The sequence below is a fragment of the Notolabrus celidotus genome, chromosome 19 (genome assembly GCF_009762535.1).
Source record: "Notolabrus celidotus isolate fNotCel1 chromosome 19, fNotCel1.pri, whole genome shotgun sequence".
NCBI lineage: Eukaryota > Metazoa > Chordata > Actinopteri > Labriformes > Labridae > Notolabrus > Notolabrus celidotus.
In genome coordinates, this window is record NC_048290.1 from 7284796 (window position 1) to 7302031 (window position 17236).

At 38.9% G+C, this 17236-nt stretch overlaps 1 protein-coding gene across 12 annotated transcripts in view; it reads right to left on the bottom strand.

Moving 5' to 3' along the window:
- The window catches only part of fibcd1 (fibrinogen C domain containing 1), a 237168-nt gene that overhangs the window by 208156 nt on the left and 11776 nt on the right, over window positions 1-17236 (bottom strand). For 10 of the 12 annotated variants that reach the window (XR_004634899.1, XR_004634901.1, XR_004634900.1 and 7 more), the window contains one exon: window positions 5128-5253. The gene's annotated coding sequence lies outside the window, so the exon portion shown is untranslated. Of the gene's footprint in view, window positions 1-5127; window positions 5257-17236 lie in introns of all 12 variants that reach the window. The other 2 variants (XM_034709572.1, XM_034709567.1) reach the window with 1 other exon arrangement.

Genomic DNA, 17236 nt, shown 5'->3' on the forward strand with positions numbered 1-17236 from the left:
TAAAAACCACTTTATGAAGATGGGTTTCTGGATATTTTTAAAGCTCAATGAGTTACCAAGCTAATATCAAGTGGGAAATACTTTAATACAAACTACCATCTATTGGATTAACTTGGCTAAGTTTTTTTTTTTTTTTTGCAGACTGTTTGGTGCACCCATTCACCATATAAAGCTTGTTAAAAATGCATCCCCAAATTATCATATTTAATTAAAGGCCCTGTGAGGTGTTTTGAACTGGCTGAGAAACAGACTGAAAATGATACTGATGCCTCTTTATGACCTTCAATAGCAAAGGAGACCATGAGCAGCAACACTGACACCTTCTCTGTTGTCATTTTTAATGCCTGAAACCGCCCTGAGGGGGGAAGGTGTCAGACCAGCTGATGGACATCTCACTTCAGAAACAGCCTTTATTTGACTGTTTTCATGGAAAAGAATCACATTGCCTGATAAAGTTGACTGTTGAACACAACAGGATGAGGCCTCTGTTGAAAACACTACTTTAGCATGTATAGGACAAGAGATAAGAGGTATCGCTTTGTGCACAAGGGGACGCCAGAATCAATGCAAAACAAAAGTTCCTCACAGCAGCTTTAATAGGAACCTTTAATGGATAAAAATTGGGTCTTTATGTTATATTCATTCATCTATCTCTACTTCACCTTTGTTCAAATACATAAAAGCCAAAGTCACATCATGTGGCATTCACTGGCCTGTTAAACAGCAGCTCATAACACACCTAGCACTGACAGTGACAATATGTAGCAGAGATTAAGGAAGCCTTGTCAAGACTTGTCAGGTAGGGCATCTGTTTGAGCATAGATTTCAGAGGTAATGATTGTTCTGTGATGACGCACAGCTGTGGGCCATTATCATCCCACCAATGCAAAGGAATCCCAAACCAAAGAGAGAAACAGTACTGGGGAAAAAAGGGGCGAATGAGAACCATCCCAGGCATCCGTCGAGTGCAGACATTTAGGATTCATTTCATCATAAGATCACAAGCCGTCATATGAATACGCCTCTAAAGCAAAGCTACGTGGGGGGTAACTTCTGAGCGAGCGTGCAGCCTGGCAGAGTGAAAGTCAAGGAAAAACCTCAGAGAGCAGGGAAGAAAGGAAGAAAGACAGAGGTGAGAGGAAGCGAAGGAGAGGTTGGGACCACCTGCTGGTCAGACAGTGGGGGAGTGGTTACAGTAATCAGGTATAAAACTTTACATTGAGACACCCTGCATCACCTTTGAGTGCGCAAGATCGACTTTGATGGTTATGAAAGACTAGACAAGGAGAATAAAACCCTACAGGAAAAATGTGTACGGTTTTCTAATAAAAATAAGCTATGCGCGTGGGAATTGATTTTCCTATTAAGGTGGACTGATGGACTGAATTCTAAGAAGCGTGCGTTGTTACCTCCTGTTTGTGAACCCCCTTATTGAAGCCGCAATTTCAGCATCTTGGCCACTGTTGTCTTGTTTCTTAAGAACCAGATGTGACCATATCTGGATAACAGGGAAGATACACATTGTCACATCTGGTAAATCTCAGAATACATTGGCTACCGTCGGGAAATCACAACACTGCATCCTGTGGGACCATCAGACAATTTTCAGTCTGCTAAAGCAAGCCATCCTCCAAGCATGACCAAGACTTGCATTTCCTTGGTCATGGATAGACTTGTAACATTCACTCCTGTCCTACAGTTTATGGACCCAATTTACACAGATAGTGTAAAGGAGATATGTTGGATACTTATATTGCAGTTGTTTTGTGTTTATGATGGGTATCTGCAGATTGGCAACCAGGGTCCCCCCCAGCGTAGTGCTGGAATTCTTCACCTCACAGTTGTTAATTCAGCAACAAATCTGTACTCATGTCTGATTTGCTGTAGCCAATGTGTTTTTTACAGTTTCATGCTGGAACATTGTTGACCTTTTCTTTATTCCTTTGGACTGAAAATGTAATCTTGCACCTCTAGGGAGAGGTGTTGCAAATTAGCTATAAACACTATAGTTGCATCAGATGGATGATGCAAAAAATAAACAATAAATATCTCTTTAAAGGACACTGATAGAATATATTTTGTATGAAAGGTGTTATAGAAATCAACTGGATTGGATTCCCCCTCAAGAGTTAATTGAAAGAAAGATTGACTTGTTGTTTTTTGAGTAGTCTAGCTGTTTTCCTCAGTTTAAGAGGATGCATTTTTCACTGAGAAACCCTCCAACACTGTAGGAGTCTTAGAGATGGTAAAAATGCTTATTTAACCCAAGGGTTACAACACTTCTCAGCAAGTGGTCTCATGCCACTCTTCTTCTTACTCTCAGTCAGTTCCTTTTTCCTTTCCACGACTCCAAGCAGGAAGAGGGATTTAGAGAGGGTGGATCCGTATTGGTTTGACTTTCATGCATAAATCAGGCTATTACATCAACCAGCCCTCTTTGTCATCTACACTTCAGAAACATCGACAGCTGTCAATCACGCTGGCAGCTCTTTCAAAACTTCCTGGACTGTTGCAAAGATAATTCCTTTTATTCATGTCAACGTCCTGAATGCTGAATAAGATGAATTCTCCTTTTCCTGCCCAAAAACTCCTCAGCACAGCATTTCGGTTTAATTAGCGCATTAATCATCTCCATCTTGTAGGAAATTTGTCCATACTCCGCCCTCTTTTAATATCAATCTTTCAGTGGAGAAATCAAACTCTCGCTGCATTATAAATCATGTTGGAGCTCATATTGATAAATGATTATAATCAGAGCTTTCCTTCATCAACTTGGTGATTCAGCAGGAGGATTCACATATTTTACACATGCATCTTAAATCTAACCAGTCGAACTTCACTCTACATTTCACCCTCATGTCCTGTGATTCCCTCAGCTCTCTTTAACAGATCAATGAAACATTCTCAACATCATTTCATCATTTTGAAACTTTAAATGAATGAAGCTTAAAACACCTATCAGACAGAAACACATCTTGTTTGGGGTCCAAATGAAACCAGGAAAAAGAACTTGTAAGATATGATGCATTGACTTTAATATTGTTTTAATGTTTTTATTTTATTTTTAACTATTTGTCTATTTTTTGTCTACTCAGTTTTAAATATAGACATATCACGCTTTTATCATCAATATATATTGCTCTAAGAGGTCCCCAAAACATGTCTTTAAAGTTTATGCTCAAAAAAACACTTTGAAATCAGATTTTGGTCTGCCTGAAAAGCCCTCTTCTTCAGTCCTCCTCAGAACACTCTGTGTTCCCTCTGACCCCGCCCCCTCAGGAAGTGGATGTGCCCTCGGCTCTCCGGCACGTTGATCTAATGTTTACATGTTGGCTGAATATACACGGCTGCTCAGAGATCACGTTACTTCAACCCTCTGAATCTGATCCAGAATCTGATCCTGACGGAGAGGCGCCTGTAGCAGGACCTTTCTGAACGATTGGTCACAGATTTAGTGTTTCTTGTTGTTTTATTTATCAGTATGTAGACGTGTGTCTTGGTACACAGCTACGAACATGTAGCTATGCTAACTAGCGCTAGCACTTATCCATGATAAATAAAAATCATCCACTAGATCTTCAAATCTGCAGACGTGGGGAGTAAAACTGACCTCTACCAGAAAGGCAGCAGGACCTTTCTGAAGGATTGGTCACAGATTCTGTGTTTCTTGTTGTTTTATTTGTCAGTGCGTCTTGGTACACAGCTACAGCTACAGCTATGAACATGTAGCTATGTGGCTATGCTAATTAGCGCTAGCACTTTTCCATGACAAATAAAAATCATCCACTAGATCTTCAAATCTGCAGACGTGGGGAGTAAAACCGACCTTTGTGTTTATTAAGACAGCCTACAACTAGCATGCCTCCTTCCTAAGCTCCTTGTTAGCACACACGTGTGCAGGGAATGAAAAACGGAGGATGAGTTGAGTTGTGTTTTAAACAGTCTATGGGCTGAATAAGCTCTGAGCTCTGACTCCGTGGCAGACCGGATATTGTTGTTACGTAACAAAAACACGGAAGTCTGAAACGGCTCGTTTCACACACATTTACAGAAAGGTGGAGAAATCAGAACAGGGGCAGAATGGATTTTTTTAATTCTCAGGGGGTGCGTAGACATGCCAGGGACACATATTTCAGGTAGAGAACCATTAAAAAGTCCATTTTGCATGATATGTCATCTTTAATGTTATTTTAAGTGTCTTTATTATTCTTCAACTTGTATCCTTACCCTTTTTTATTGTTTTATTTTAACCACTTGTATTATTTTTATTAGTTTGATGCTTTAACTTCTTAACTATTAAATTGTTTAAATTACATATATTATTGCTGTTGGTTCTCACTAGTTTCTACTTAAAAATCCTTTTTTTTCAATATTTAGTATGTTTTGTCATTATTTGTTTTGCTTTTTCTTACTTTCAGTCAGGGTAGTTAAACTAATCTGGAATAAAAACTACTTCAAAGTAAAAAATTGACCTTCAAGCCCAAATTGATCTGACATGATCATAAATGAACGAGATTACAAAGAGTAGGCCTAGAATCCACATTTTCCAAGATAACCTACTGAAAAGAAAAAGATTATATTGCATGACCAAACACTGAATTATATGCCCCGCCCACTACTATAAATATGTACTGTAGATGATAAGATGAAAAATGTATTTACAATTTTACGTGGTGGCCACATCTAGGACATCAAGTAACGGCTCAAATGTATGGACCTGTGATCTCCTAATCTGACACACTGACCATCGTAACAGACTAAAAGATTGTGTAGTCTGACCTAAGCATTAGGTTCCCCAAGATAAATTGGTTCAGAAGAATATAAAGTGATAATGGAAATTGAATTTATCAGATGGCAAGCAAAACAACTTGTGATTGATGTGCTTGCAGCATAAGCTTAAGATAAGACATCAGTGTTGTTTTTACAGCTTTGTTGTACAGTTGAAATATGGCCGAATAATTGGTTAGTGCAAGCTTAATTGTCAAATAACCAAGCAGGGATGGATTTAATTGTAGTTAAATGCAACCTCATTAGCAGTGATGTAATTGCAGAACAGAGCTCATAAAACCAGACATCAATTTGCTTCACAAATTACCATAAATGTGCATTTTGTGTTTAATCATTTACCTTCCTGTCGGACTTCAAGGATCCAAAGATCGGAATGTCTTCCTTGTTCCTTTTTAGAATCCTTCCTTTGACATGACAGGCAGACATGACTGCAAGACTACACGTTTCGGCTGTATCTCTGCTGACCTGCTGAGACATGGAAAGACAATTATAGGAGAAGAAGATGACAAGCTTGTCAGCATGACGGCTTGCTGTGAATTCCATTTGTCCTCCAAGCTTTTATTCACCATGAGTCACACCTGATTGAACCTCCACAGGGAGAAGAAGAGCCGACATTGAAACAGACTTACTCTTCCTGTTTGGCTTAAAATCCACTCACTGTTTCACATATGTTGGTGCAATTTAAACACAATGAATTTAGAGGTTTAGATCATGAACATAAAGAAACAATAACCATGCATGAGTACCCTAACCCATACCAATAACTCATCCTGAAATGAAAGGAAAGCAAAGATAACCAGAAACAGTCAAAACAATGGAGACGAAACAAAGACCGTTTTGGAGGAAGGAGAGAAACGGAACAACAAAAACACTTGAGGGCATTTTGCAGTGAATGGATATGATAGATAAGGACTGTGGAGCCATTTGTATTTGGTGAGTCACAGATGGTGAGTCAGAGAGAGACATAGTGTTTGAGGAGAGTTTATGGGGAAGAAGAAGAGGCTGGGAAAGAATGTCTGTAAAGCCGGCAGCCATCATAGGACACCTGTGTGTTTTCACCGAAATGGACAAACATTTGACACCTGCAAGGTCAAGATTTCAAACTGTGCTCGACAAGAGGAGAGCCAGGGGGGATGGTGTTTCATTGTGGATGAAAACTTACTCAACACTACTTTTAAAATATAGAAAGATAAGAATTCATTTTGACCAAATATGGTTTCAAACAAAATGAAAAACCACATTCTAAAAACTATGGGTGCATTCAGCAACAGTTATGGGTGAGCAACATTTTCTTGAGCTGAAATGGATATCCCTTGGACATACTCTAGTTTATATTATGTTACTTGAGTGTGCTTTTTATTCTTTATTTGAAAGGGATTTACCCAGCAAAACCTAAATATTACAGTGTATTTGTGTTGTGACTAGTCAAAATATCTCAAATAAACTTCAGACTTGATGCGTCTTAGCTGCATGATGGCTGAGGAACACCTTAATAATAATCATAATAATACTTTTATTTTATATAGTGCTTTTCAAAAACTCAAAGACACTGTACAATTGTTAAAATCAATGCAAGCAAAAAACAAATAACACAGATCAAACAAAACAACAGTGCAATCACAAATGAAAAGCTAACTTAAAAAGGTGAGTTTTTAAAAGAGATTTGAAAGCTGAAGGGTCAGAGCAGTTTTGGATATGGGAGGGGAGTGAGTTCCAGAAGGTGGGGGCGGCTACTGAGAAGGCTCTGTCCCCCCTTAACTTTAATTTCATCAGCGTACTAACAAATCAGACAACTCGGACCACCGGTTGCATCTCCTCTATCTCACGCACCCTAGCGAATAGTAGGCTTGCACATTTTTCCTGCAAGCCAAGCATGGACCTAAGCCAAAACAGTAGTACTTTGTACGATAATGTAATTTATGTTACAGAAATTGCATAGCATTCTGAGAATGCTACCATCCTGTATTTTTAAAGTAAATGTCAGATTTGTTTTGTTTTGTTTTGTTTTTGCTTTTAATGGAGAGACTTCCAACATTTTCACACAATGTTTTTATTGTGAAGTTTTGCCCAGGACATTTATTTGGTAAATGCAGTCATCTGCACAGCTCTTTGAGTCTCTGCCTTACTTTTTTATTTTGAAAAAAAGTTGTCATGAATCACGTTGGCTGCAAGAAAGCTATGTTTATCCTGTATAATATCAGGTTATGGGAAATACTTCCTCTTGTGCAATCTACCTTTCTTGCCTCTACCTGTGTTCCCCTCTCTCTGCTCAGCTGGTGTCTGTGTGTAAATTAGGCACTCATTTTTATGTAAATAAGATATTTTCTTGAAAAGACTAATCCCCAAAATGGTCATAACGCCTGAAAGCATCCCCTGATATAAAAAAGAAAGTGCATTAAACTGAGTTATTATTAATGTTGGCTTTAAGTACATAATTTGACAGATCAAATTACAGGTTATAGGAGAAATATTCCAGTACGATCTCCCCCCTCATCTCTCTCTGTTAGAGTGTGTGTATGCGCACACAGCACTGGTAGTTTACATGTAAATCAAGGAACCATGTTCAATGCAAATCTGATCGTTTTTGAAAGGCTTAACCCCAGAAACCGCTCCTGTTTCTGAATAGGAAACAGCATGTAAATTGAAGAATGATTGGTAGCCTGTGCATATTTTATTTATGTGTCTGAGTCATATGGGAGATCACATGCCTTTTTTACCATTTCCTGTAAAGAATTGGTCATGATGACTGCTGACATTGTAATAGTTTATGGCCTTATTTTGGGTAAAACTTATGGGCAGCAGCAGCAACTCAGGAAGCAAACATGCAGCCAACACACAGCCAGTTTGAAGATGCAGTTACACTTAATATAAGCCACGCTGATCTAACAAGTCAAGATTTAACTCCTATTAGATATTACAAAAATAATGACGTCATTGATTGAAATTAGTTCAATTATCTTGATGTGTTTTTTAAATAAGGAAGTGTAAAGAAGATATGAAACCACAGCTAAACAACAATAATGAAACTATCTCAATTTAAAAAATGCATTGATTAGTTAATAAAGATGCTACATTGTGCATATTAACTAAAGAAAACAACATTTGAAGAAAGGACCGTTTTCTTTCTTTTCCATGAAGCTCTCTCTTATAGACGCATAAGCTGTAGAGATTCTGTCTCAACCACTGTTTTCATTTAATGCAATTCAAAACATTATGCTTGCATTTTCCTAAAGCAGTGTGTGTTTGAAGAGGAGGCGGATTGGCAGCAGAGTTGATTGTCATTCACTCTGTTTCCCAGAGGTTAGAATTATACATGTGAAGGGATCGCCAAGGCGGCTGATTATTTACAGGGAAATTAATTACATTTGCCTACAAGGTATTAAGAATGATAGACCTTTCAATATGGTAAACAGCTGGTGGGCGGTGCATCTTGTTTTTTTTTATTTTAGAAGGTACAGGGTTAAATCATGAAAGATCCAATTAACCTGTGCAGCCATAGGTCCAAGTTAGAAAAACAAATTAGAGTCAGGAACAGAGTGTCATTTAGAAAGCGCTGTTGAAATATGCAACTTCAAAATGCACTGCACTCTGAGTCAATGCAGCAGAATGGCTTTGAGGTTATTATTCATCAAATAACTTCAATGTTAAAATTCTTTAGGTGGAAAAAAGCATTACATTTCTAGCATCTTCCTGTCTGTTATTGGCAGCATTCTGTGACTCAGAGAGACAGGGCAAATAAAGTGAGTCCATTGTAAGAGGACTTTAAAGCAACCTATAAGCTGATGTTATGATTAAAATGTGCTTTCACAATGAAAGAAAATGCCTTATCCTGATCATTCAATGGACCAAATAATGTCCTATGTTGAAACTAGCCCATGTTTTGCAGGCTGTATTCTGTGCTGTGAAGCACATTTGGTGCATATTTAATGGATGTGCACAACAGATCTGCATTCAGTCCCAAGAGCCCGTGGCTTCTGTTACCCCTGAGGTTGCTACAGGGACAGATGTTCATATAATCTTAACAGGTGTTACCGCTCTCTGCTGAGAATCTCGCTCTTTTTTTCACCCTCTCTTTCTGTATTCACAATGTATCATCCATGTCTGTGGTTTCTGTCACTCAATACATCTGCTGTGTCTCATCCAGCTCTCAAGCATACATGACAGAGCGAGCAGACAGGTATTGTTTTATTGGTCCTCCTCACGCAGCACAGATCCATTAAGACAAAGCTAATGTACTGTGTGTCTGCTGAATATGTTCTGAAACATTTCAGATGAGCATGTAGAGTTTTCTTGTCAGTAGCCAATAAAAAATTAAGCAGAACTCTTTGTAAGATTTATTAACGCAAACACAAAATCAATTAAAACTCAGTACACGTTCCAGTATGCATAGCCACTTTACGGTATGGAATGTGAAAGCAATGAGGAGGAGACAGTTCATCATATGAACCCTCAGGCTCTTTAGATACCTGCTGTCAGTAAAGTATTGAACAACCAGCAGCTCCAGCTTTTAATAACTAATCTGAGGCTCATTTTCTGATTACATTCCAAACAGTGACTAAATAAGCATGAATATATTTACATTTGAACACATTTTTATCGACTTTTGTTTCATTCGGCTCTTGTTGAAGATCCATATTGGCTTGAAAAGGTAATGATGTGTCTTGTTAACAAAATGCAAAAGCAGATTTAATTTATTGTTTAATGTAATGTCTCACTGGCAGTTCAATTTTTGTTTTTTGGGCATATCTGATGTGGTTTACATTGAGCATAATGAGATATTCTTACTAGAAATTTTACAAATACACTTGATCAATTTGACTTTCTGCTGTTGAAGTATGAGCTCTCTTTGTTTTGTTATTGTTTTTGTGGATCAAAGTCCCTCTGTTGTTGAAAATGACCCCATTCTGTGTCATGTTCATTTTTCTCCTGTTTGTTGGGGCCCCTTTGTCCTTCAAGTTACCTCCCTTTTCTGTGCCAAGCAGGAGAATGCAAAGCCTGGTCCAAGTGAAAAGCAGTGCCACGAACAGTGTCATTATTTGCACAACAAAGTCAAAGAAAGTAACATAATTCAATTCCAGTGAATTCCATTCAATGCATTTCGAATGGGCTCTGGCCAAGAGAAGTTGCCGGCATTCCTGGATTGTGTTTATATTCGGTTTCCTCTTTGCCTGACACGGTTTGCATTTGTGAATGCAGCAACCAAATGTTGGTTTTTTTTAAGCGATTTTGAGACTACGTAGTGACTTCCACTACACAGTCACGTCTGTTTGCAATGCAGTGCCACCTTTGGCCTGAAGATCATGACAACCAGTATTGTTTTTTTGGCATTGTCCCTTTTGAACAGAGATTTCTCCAGATTCTCTGAGGGGAATGCTGAGGGACATTAATTGTAACTGTTCAATTTGTAACTGTGTTTTCAAAGGTGATATATATATATAAATAAATGGATTATTATCCTTAAGTTGTAGAGCTATTTGCTCATGCAGTCTCTTAAAGAGTGGTGTGAACCTTTCTGGATCTTTACTTCTGAGACACTTTTTCAGCTAATTAGTAAAGAGACATTCCTCCAGGTGTTTCTTTTTTAGGCATTGCATAACTTTTTCAGTGTTTTTTTTTTACCCTGTCCCAACTTTTTGGAAATGTATTGCTGGCATTAAATTTAAGATGAGAACGTATTTTCAATAAACGTTACATTTTTTTTTTTACACTTTCAACCTGGACATGCTGTCTCTATAATATGTTCAATTAAATGTTGGCTTTAAATTTACAAACCATCATTTTTTTTTCTCAACATGTTAAACAGCGTCCCAAGTCTTTTGGAATCGGTATTGCATTTACAACCATCACTGTCTCACCATAAAAATGATAATTATCTGTCCTTGTAAAGTTCATGTTAATAGTGTTTTGCAGCCATTGAGGGCCTATATACAGTGTAGATCTTATTTTGTATTCAAACTTGCATTTTTAAATCCTACCGAATCCCCAAACCAGGCTGAACTGCTTCTTGCATATGTACCTCGGCATCAAACAATGTTTCCTCGCCTTGTATCTATTTCTTAAATTGTGTTTTGCCCTCTCATCGCTTCAGTCTAAAATTACATGCAGCCATCTGTTGCAAATTACTTTCCCCAAAAACAATATTGTACTGTAGACGATGCAGAGTGAAACAACATATTCTAAGGCTGGGATTCATAATATTGATATATCTGTGAGTCCGGGGTCATTTGTTACTGTGGGTGGAAGAATGCATATAATTCAAAGGGTATCTCTCATATCCTGGTTTCATTATTTTTTATGGTGGGGATAAGTTAAGGGTTACATACATGCAGATTGAAAACAATAAAAAAACATCAGATATTACTCTTTCAGAATAAAGTATTTCTGTAATTCCAGTATGCAGAAACAACAAAACCTGTGCTCTCCTATCTTGCATCTTTTGTTTTTCTCACATTTAATAACTTGGACAGTCTTAGTCATGGCAGTGGGTACCCTTGAGAGAGGACAAAAACAGTTAGCTGCTGTTAGCTAGCAGAGAGGACATCAAAATAGTACAATAAGTGTTTTAGATGTGATGTCTTTCTATATACTCTCCCATTTTCTACATCCTCAAATCTGCAAATTAGCTATGAATATGTATGAGTTGCTCTGTGCCTGTGATTAGTGTGTGAGCGTTGCACTAAATGGCCATTTTGTAAGTGCGTTATCCTCCCTCAGAGTTTAGCAGTGAGCCTAACATGAGGGTTTTTTGTGTGCAGAGACTCCAGCCAGCATGACACATAATTCAGAGATCAAACCAGCATTTCTTTTTTTCTCCAAGTGAGACAAAGTGAAAGCAGTAAGAGGGTGGAAAAAAGGGCAGAGAGTTACAGAGGATATTCACAAATTGTCTGCTTGGACCGGGTTGTCAGAGAGCTCAGTGAAATAGGGGAGGGGTGGGGGGGGGCGGGGTGCTCTGGATGAAAGTATTAAGATCAGAACGCAGTTTTGTAATTGTATTTTCCTCCATATCCAGCAGCTACCACTGCAGGAGGCATTAAGCTGCACAAAGGAAAGCAGAGGGGAGCGTTTCTTCAAAAAGATGTTGGGTCAGTGGAGAATTCTAATGACTTAACTCCAGAGTCTGTTTCTGAATTTTATCTGCGAGTCTTTTTTTTTGTATTATTATTTCTGCAGGAATCCATGTAAAACAAAATCTATCTGAATACATCTCCGCTCTGTGAAAACAAACTCCATCACTTTTCTCCCCACAAACCGTTTCGTTCAGTAAGATGAGCTCAATATTTTCACACCAGGGTTTCCATTTCTTAAGACAATTTTTAAGACATTAATACATTTCCTTTCAGGATTCTTTTAAAGATGCTTAAAAAAAATCTCAGCCACTAAAATTGTACTTGGCATGTTTAATATTTAACCATCATTATTTGGAATCGGCAGAGAAGAAGAGGAGGACAGAAACTGTAGATATGTTGCAAGGTTGTGGACCAATATAACAAAGTGGAAAAAGCCGCTCAACATTGATCTTTAAAGGTGACCTATCATGCAAAATGGACTTTTTAATGGTTCTCTACCTGAAATATGTTTCCCTGGCATGTCTACGAACCCTCCGAGAATGAAAAAAATCCATTCTGCCCCTGTTTTGATTTCTGCACCTTTCTGTAAATGTGTGTGAAACGAGCCGTTTCAGACTTCCGTGTTTTTGTTACGTAACAACAATATCCGGTCTGTCACGGAGTCAGAGCTTGGAGCTTGTTCAGCCCATAGACTGTATAAAATAATACTGAATCCCCCCTCCGTTTTTCATTACCTGCACAAATGTGTGCTAACAAGGAGCTTAGGAGGGAGGCATGCTAGTTGTAGGCTGTCTTAATAAACACAAAGGTTGGTTTTACTCCCCACGTCTGCATATTTGAAGATCTAGTGGATGATTTTTATTTATCATGGATAAGTGCTAGCGCTAGTTAGCATAGCTTCATAGCTACATGTCGTAGCTGTAGCTGTGTACCAAGACACACGTCGACATACTGACAAATAAAACAACAAGAAACACTAAATCTGTGACCAATCCTTCAGAAAGGTCCTGCTGCCTTTCTGGCAGAGGTCGGTTTTACTCCCCAGGCCTGCAGATTTGAAGATCTAGTGGATGATTTTTATTTATCATGGATAAGTGCTAGCGCTAGTTAGCATAGCCACATAGCTACATGCTCGTAGCTGTTTACCAAGACACACGTCGACATACTGATAAATAAAACAACAAGAAACACTAAATCTGTGACCAATCCTTCAGAAAGGTCCTGCTACAGGCGCCTCTCCGTCAGGATCAGATTCTGGATCAGATTCAGAGGGTTGAAGTAACGCGATCTCTGAGCAGCCGTGTATATGCAGCCAACATGTAAACATTAGATCAACGTGCTGGAGAGCCGAGGCACATCAACTTCCTGAGGGGGCGTGGTCAGAGAGAAAACAGTGTTCTGAGGAGGACTGAAGAAGAGGGCTTTTCAGGCATGCCAAAATCTGATTTCAAAGTGTTTTTTTGAGCATAAACTTTAAAGACATGTTTTGGGGACCTCTTAGACCAATATATATTGATGAAAAAAGCGTGATATGTCACCTTTAAGTTGCAACTTTAAACATACTGTGTTTAATTGTCTGGATGAAAAATGTCCCTGGATGGTAAATAGCTTTCTTTTGTTGGGTTAGAAATAGGGCTGTCACTATATCAGATTTTCACCTTATTATAATCATGGCCAAGAAAATTCATTATAATAACAGTATTGTGATATTTATAGAAACATTAGAAAAACCCTTTCAGTCAAATGTAGGAAAGGCAAGACTGGGGTGGAGCCATGTGTACTTCATATATGTTACTAATAAATGCAATGGACTTACTTCCTTACATGTCATTATCCATATTTAATCATGTTCAGAGTTATTTCATCTACATCACCAGCCCCAGTACAGAAACTCTAAATTAAACAAGAACTAACCGTTTTTTTCTGCGTGTGATTCTGTGCAACAGGTTGTCGCCAAACATCCAGCCTTTTTTTACACATTCTGAAACTTTTCTAGGGTGGGGTAGAGTACCTCGCCTCCATCTATGGTCTCCTCTGACGTGATTTCCGCTGCAGTAATAGCCACACTTTGCTGTAAAGGCTATCTAACTGGCCTTCTTCTGCAGAACAGAACCACCACTGCCTCCTACTCTGGACTAGTTAGTAACACAGCTTTACTGCATGCTTATTTTGAGCACAATATCAATATTTCTATTTGCTTGTTGTTAATTATTGTATATTGCAGCAGCCCTAGCTCATACACTGATATTTCAAGCTTGATAAAAACATTCATCTGACTGCAAATCTTTGCCTTGAAGGAAAGAAGTGAATACAAACTATGCTGTGAAAAAATAAAATAACTTAAGCCTTCACATCTGACTCTAGGTATTTCACCATCTGAATTCCTCTCTATACTCATTTCACCTTCTTCACCAGTTATTGCCCTTGACTCATTTCTCTTTGGTGTATTTTCCACAGTTACTATTGCATGCTTCCTTAGCATCAAGCTAAGGCTCTGCTCAGGCGCTCAAACACACTACATTGCTTCAGATTTGTAGAATTTTGAGATTGTAAGGGTTTCATGAGGTTGCTCTTTTTACTCTTATCAGAAGCAATTACCTTTTTACATAAATTACACAAAAGATGCACAAGAGTTTAATTTGGGAAAGTGAGCTTGTTTTTTTCTAATGCTTTGCTCAGTCTGCCATACAGACTTTCTAGCAGTGTTGCTGTAGTCAAGTCCGGATTTTCAGAGCTCACAATGACCTGGGCTTGGCCTCAGACTCGGACATTGACTGCATTCAGACTAAGAAGATGGAGAGGACTCACTTATTTGAAGACTTGCAGGAATTAGTAAGCTAACAGTTATGACAGCAACCAAAGTGACTCAGCTACAGAGTCCAAGATGTTTGGTTAGTTAAAATTCTGATTAATAGACTCTAATGAAGTTATTAGACACCTGCAGTGATCCCACTGCAGCAGAAGCCATGTTATCACATTAAGAGAGCCACGGTGTGCTTTTACACGCAGTGCTGTAATTTCATTGATCAATTAAATCTGCAGACACACAGACAGGATCAGTTAGAATCTAATGTTGATAAATTAGATGTGGTTTCTACACATCCAAAAGACCTCAGACAGTCAGTCCAGGTTCATACATTTAATAGTTTGGAGAAAGCGTTCATGCTTATAATTAATATTTACAATGAGGACTAGACTTACTCTCACTCAGGTAATGGAGACTCAACTCTGACTCTAGTCTTTGGGGAGCCGGACCCCACTAGGACTTGAGCACTGAAGAATCAAGAATCAGCGATTGGGTGACTCGACTATAGCACTGCCTCCAACTCTTTCTCCATCATGAGACTACAACTTGTTATCTCTGTGGTCCCTAACTGTAGGATGGGGAAGTTGCATGGAGATAGTGTGTTTGATAAATGACCTATAATGCTGATAAATGTATGAGTATGATAGATTAATATATACAAATATGATCAGAACTAAAGTACCTAGCTGTAATAGGAACCATCACTGGGAGCCTAAGAAAGATATTCCATGTTTTTCAGTGACAGGGTTAAGAACCTAACTATGGCAGTTATAGCTTATAAGGACATTTTGAAAATGAAAACAAAAACTGTATTTTCATATCAGACCCGCGAGGTTCCCCTCCTCGACTCCCCTTATCTCTTCATTGGAGATAACCTTCCCAGATTCAGGGTAAGCCCCTAATGTGTACCACACCTGGCCACCCCAACAAAAGCCAGTGTCCCAGTTTGGCCACCCTAGTCAAAAAGTCTGGCTCCACCCCTCCACCAGAGCTCAGGCGTCCAATTAATTAACAAAAAGTTCAAATGCAACTACAAGTTTTTGAAAACACTAGATAACTTGTCTTCCAATATTCATTGTTAAAGTCTGCAACCTTGACAAAGGGGAATGTAAATGTCCAGCCCTGTGGTTCCTTTTCCAAATCTGGCCCTCCTAAAAAAAGTAATCTACCATGCATGCTATGCAGTATCTGCACACATGCGTATCTACTTGATTTTTTGGTTGCCACCATGTCTGGTAGAGACAGAAGCAGCATCTGTTAGAGTCTGTAATCCATCCAGATTTGAACCCTGAGAGCATCTGCTGCAGGATGCTCCAAGAGAGGAAAGGAAAGAAGAGGAGTGGTAAAAGAAAGGATGGCACAGGAAATAAGGATGCAAGAACAAATATGTATGGAGAGCAAACAAAAAAGGTGATGTATAGCATGTAGGTAGTTTAGTGTTGTGATACTACAGCTTAGATTTTACACAGCAGCATGGCACAAGCTCACACGATAGAAGCAGTGTAAGTTTGCCTTCCAAACTAGTCCTCAATATGGCAGACGCAGAAAGTGAGGGTGATCCAGCACACTTGTGTCTCTAAACACTGTGATGTGTGTCTGCCACCACACCAGCTGTCGTGGTCATTACAAGGTGGCGGCGGTGCCAACCTCTTGGTCAGCCAGCAGCTGCCTTAGCAATGTGGATCTCTGAGATTAAGGCCGGCTCCAATCTGCTCTGATCTGTTCGAGGAAACAGATGATGATGAAGGGACAAACAACCAGAATCAGAGATAGCCCGACTAATCCAGGCAGCCATCACATCACGCACCACAAGTCTTCACAGGAAATTGCTGCAAATGCTGCAAACGCCGGCACGTCGCCATGAGCAATGTGTTCTTGGTTAATTTCACACGTCTTTGAGAGTAATTTTAGGGGATGGAAAGCTATTATTGCACCTGTTGTCAGAGAGGAAATGTGGATGGTAGTCATTTATCTGCAATAAATCGTTTTTGCAAGCCCAGTTGGGTCCATATATGATCAGCATGTTTAAAAGGCAGGATGAATGGGTCTTCAATATCATTACTCTTTGCTGCTATACTTTTAATCTTTAAATCTTGTTTCATTTTTACATTCTTCTGTAAAAGAATTAAAAATTAATCAAAGGTATCATTGAAGAGTGGTCTATTTTTTTATTACAACCCAGAAAAATTGTACATGTAATAACATTGAAAGCAGAGTATGATGAAACATGACAATGCCCATTGCGCCTGATCACACCCAATTTCAAGACCAGCATGGGCACCAACATGGGCACAAGTTGACTCACTGTTTACACAATGTAGACGCTGGGCATTAAAATGACGACTGAGTGTACGATGGGGCCGTTTGTGTCACCCGTCTCCTCGTATTTTCTTTGTTTTCTCTCATAGAACACATCTAGTTTCTGCACACACAGCTCTGGTGAGTGTTGGTGTGTAATTGGATTGGTCTTTGTTTACATGTAAGCAAAACTGCTGATTAGCTGGCTGCTGTCTTTTTTTTATTCTACTGTGTGCATGCTGTTAGATTTATCCATCAATGACAGAAAATGTCA